This window comes from Hypanus sabinus, chromosome 13 (genome assembly GCF_030144855.1).
Source record: "Hypanus sabinus isolate sHypSab1 chromosome 13, sHypSab1.hap1, whole genome shotgun sequence".
In the NCBI taxonomy this organism is placed as follows: domain Eukaryota; kingdom Metazoa; phylum Chordata; class Chondrichthyes; order Myliobatiformes; family Dasyatidae; genus Hypanus; species Hypanus sabinus.
Window position 1 is genome coordinate 13499169 of NC_082718.1, and position 4864 is coordinate 13504032.

Below are 4864 nucleotides of genomic sequence, written 5' to 3' on the forward strand. Positions count from 1 at the left end.
GCTTGAAGAAGAATTTCCAGTTTTATCAACAAGACATTGATGCACCATCTATAACTCTCTCTGAGTCGTAAAGACGAGATATCGGCTTTTATTGACTGGAAGAAGGAACAAGAAGTGAGTGACCACCATACTACATCCTGGAGACAGAGAGGCCAGGCTCAGACCTCAATCTACATCCTGGAGACAGAGAGGCCGGGCTCAGGCCTTGATCGCCTTTATACAGGGGTCTGTGGGAGGAGCCACAGGAGCAGTCAGCAGGGGGCATGTCCAGACAGGTATATGTAGTTCACCACAGACATCTCAGCTGTTACGGAGAAAAAACGAACAATGGATCTGCTTAAGGAAGAAAGCGAGTTCAACCCTAAAATATTCTGCATCATTCCTGTCTCAACAATCTGACATTTGCCTCTGTTTTATCAAACTTGTTCAGTTACTCTCCAATCAACAATTCACCAACTTTCCTTTAACCCTTTCCACACACTACTACTCTAAACCATTCATATTTTAGACCTGATAAACTGTTGGCGATTTCAGTGGGACACCCATTGATAATGGAAAAAAATATATGTCTATTTTAGTATTCTCTCCTCCCTTTTATGTACATTTGATAATTCACCAACCCTGTTCACTCTCTTTCAGCCCTCCGCATCACCCTCAAGCCTCACTCACTTTCTCTGCCCTTCACCCCACTTTCTCTCCAGAGTGAAACTTATTCTACACAGTTCCAGTGCATATTTATTCATACTTTCTCATGTCTCCTTTTGCAAGTGCTGTGTAACTTGCAATAATTGCAGCATTTTAATTTCATATTTACATCATCTGAAAACTTTTCCTTCTAAGTAAGGGTTAGCTTTGTATTCTTATTTCCAGGAAGTTGCTAATGTCTTCTTCTTGTCCCCATGATAAATGTATGTCTTTGGTGCTGATAAATGAATGGTAATGCCCACAGCACAAACATGTGTCAGGTCCCCGTCTCATTCAAACCTACCCCAATATGCCTCTAATCAAGAACCTATCTTTGATCCTTACGATAAGTGAACCCATCTTCAATTCTCCCTTCCTCTCCAAAGTCTGCAACACGGATTCCATATACCAGTGGACAGTGGGTGATACCCCATGGTGTGATGCAGCCTAACACTGAGTTCTGGATCATCACAGCCCAGAGGTCCGAAATGATTTGGGGACTGCAGTCAGGGGAAATATCCGATGGGGAACCAAACAGAGCAACCCAGCTGCTGATGGAAGCCTGAGCCACATCCGTGGCTGTTGTCAATGCTTGTGGGATGACTCTGGCTACCCAGTGTTACAGTCCACCATGGTAAGGTGAAACCGCAAGAGCAGGGAAGAGGACCAACAAGGACCACATTGTCATGGTGAAACTGTCATTCAGGGATCTCAAAAAGTGCCAGTGTTGGCTAAACATTGCAGTTAATTTTGCCCACAGGCATTCCAGACAGGCTGCAGTCCAATCACACACATCCTTTCTAAGGCCATGCCTCACAAACTTCAGTACAGCCAGTTTCTGTGAGGCCTTCCTGCCCAGATGTGAAAGACCATGAAAGGAATTGAGAACAGTTCCCCTTCAGCTTGGAGCCAGAATGGGGAGAAGGCGACCTATTGAGACATCACACAGCAGAGACACACCAGCTTACCCAAAATTAATGTCAGTCAATCGCAGCTCCATGATTGCTGTTTGGTAAGCCTGGACCTTTGGGACAGTAGCATGATCAGCTGCCATGCCAGCACAGTCAACCCCTGTGTGTATGGCCTCAACAGCTGGCTGTGAGAGGCAATCTGCCAGGAGGTTATTTTTCCTCTTGATACGTAGTATATCAGTTGGGAACTTTAGTATGTAGGCCAGGTGGCATGACTGCCAAGGCTGACCAAGGGTCTGATATTTTCTTTTGAACTTACAGTCCTTGGACTATTTTTACTGTGCCTATAGTCTGTTTTTTTTATCAATTATGCTATTGTTTGCACTGTTGTAACTATATGTTGTAATTATGTGGTTTTGTGCAGGTCTTGTAGCTTTAGTTTTTGGTCTTGTTTTTGTCTGGTGGATTTGGAGCTCCTTTCTGGGGAACGCGCCAGATTGTAGCGCAATATTAACAGGCAGCTGACTCTTCAGACTCTGGATTGGGGATTGCCAAACGTTACGTGGATTTTCTGGTGTAGTCTGTTCTGTCATATGCTTTTGTGATATCATTCTGGAGGAACATTGTCTCATTTTTTAACTGCATTGCATTTGTGGTTTCTAAATGGCAATAAACTGAATCTGAATCTGATTAATCAACCCGTGTTGCTACAAGCACTCAAAATGTTTGTGGAATTGAGATAAATGTTCAGATTTGGATGCACTAGTGACAATTATGTCATCAAGGGAAACAAAAAGAATGTCTAAGTCTTTTAATACAGTCCATCAGTCGTTGGAAGGTCTGTACAGCATTTTTCAGCCCAAGTGCTGGGCAAATGTTCGAATTGTGCAATAAGTTATCTGATGGTCTTATGGCCTGATTTTGGGTGTCTGGAGTTTGTGTTCAGAAGGTCTCAGACTAGCTGCCGGTATTTGAATTTTCAAATCAATTCTGCTGATTGTAAATGCCTCTCTTTATATTTCACAAAAAAATACATCCGTTCAAATCATAATGTGTGCAATAATGGCCTTTAAACCTTTAGTTAGTTATTTATTGTTTGCTTGGAATTTAAAACAGACCTAAACACAAAGTGTGGACTAAAGAGAAATAAATTCTCCAAATCTGCTGTGTTGAATAAAGACCTTTGATATCTCTCAGGTACAGAATCTATCTGCCACAACCAACATGTTTATGTACAATTCATATTCTTTGGAAAGTGTATCTGTTGTCTTTCTCTGTAATACCTGACGTATTTTACCTGGATTTTGTGAAGTGAGATTGTTGATAACACTGGAATGCACTTGCAAAACCCATTGGCTTGGAGATGCTTTTGGTGCAGATTTTAATCTATCACGGGGATGTCCGGTAATCCTCTGATGATATGTAATGAAAAGGGGGCACTTTGATGAGGGCAGGTGTCACATAGAGAACAGGGTGGTGATAACCATCAAGATCCTATTCTAAGGGGTTTCAATGACGAGTTAGGCTCATACTAAAGACTGGCTGCACCGTTTACTGAAATGCCTTTGCAGAATAATACTGACAATATGTACATTCTGTGGGACCACAGGCCTCCAATGAAAAACATTCAAAAGAATACCAACTCTCTCCACAAGGATATTGGCATCCTGAAATATTGACACCACCCTAGTACTAGAATTAAGAAACAGACTCTCATTATGCCCCCACAGTTCCTCTCAGAATCCTGGAACTCTCAATCAGATCACTGGCGTTTTTTATCCCAATGAATTTTGACCAATTCTGATTAATCTGTCTTCAGTGGACAATTCCCTCACTCCAAATATCCATCTGTTAATCAATGTTGCACTTATTCCAGGCAAATATTTCCTGTCTTAGGGACGCAGAACAAATCAACACATGAACTCCAAAACATGCTTCTCAGTCACACTTAGATTGTCAGTCATACTTCCTTAAGCAAAACGGACAAAATGCTGGAGAGACTCAGCAAGTCAGGCAGCATCTATGGAAGGGAGTAAACAATTAATTTTTGAGCAGAGACCCTTCATCAGGACTGGATAGGAAGGGGGCCGTAGCCAGATTAAGAAGGTAGGATATGGGGAAAGAGTACAAGTTGGCAGGTGATAGGTGAACAGGTGAGGGGAAGCTTGTTGGGTGATGGGAATTAAGAAGCTGGGAGATGTTGGGTGCGTGAGGTAAAGGGCTGAAGAAGAAGGAATCTAATAGGACAGAATAGTGGAACATGGAAGAAAGGGAAGAAGAAAAAGAGTCACAAAGAGGTGATAGGAAGGTGAGGGGTAAAGATGGATGAGAGGGTAAGCAGAATGAGGAATGGAAAAAAGAGAGAAAGGGGGAGGGGAAGAAATAATAGAAATTAGAGAAAATGATGCTCACGGTCTTCGCTCAGAGGCTACCCAGACAGAATATGAGGTACTCCTCCAATCCAAGTTTGGACTTACTTTTGTTCTCCAAAGCTCTTACAGTATCAGACAACATCTACTAATTTTCTGTATCTGGAGAACCAGCACATCAGGACGTCTCCACAAACCAACAGTTACAGGTCCCTCACCATGGAAAACATTCCATTTTGCTATTTCACTCATCAAAACGTACAACATCCCACTTTCCCACAGAATTCTTCACGTGTAGCTTTTGCATTCTGCATTCATTGTTACTGTGTGTGGAAACAACCTAATTTTGGTGTTTGAAGTAACATTGTGCACAGCACAAGACCTGTCTAAGCTGATCTACCAAAGCGTGAATTTGGAACAGCTTTACATTCTCAGATGATGGCTTTACCTGTAAAACTACATTTACATAACAGAGTTGAGGTTACAGGAAGACTTAATTAAGTGACAGATTAAGTATTCATTACAAAAAAAAGATTATCCACAAGTCTCATAATTAAATTCAATTTTTATTGTAACTATAGGTACATGTTGATTCTGACTGCCTTACTGAGGTCCTTCAGCATTTAAAGTATGTTACCCTGGATTTCCACCCTCTGCAGCCTCTTGTGTTTTGTTTCATTATTAATGAAATTCCTGCAAGTTAGATGTTGTCTACTTCTAGACATTCTTTGTTATTCCATCACCACATTAGCACAATCCACATCCCTCTTTACTAACTGGTGGTATTGATTAATCTTTCCTCTGCCACAGATCTCCCTCTTGGCCCTTGCCCTACAATTACCAACAAGACATTAAGGTTTAGATTCCTTGCACCACTGTTGTTTATTCTATTACATGTCC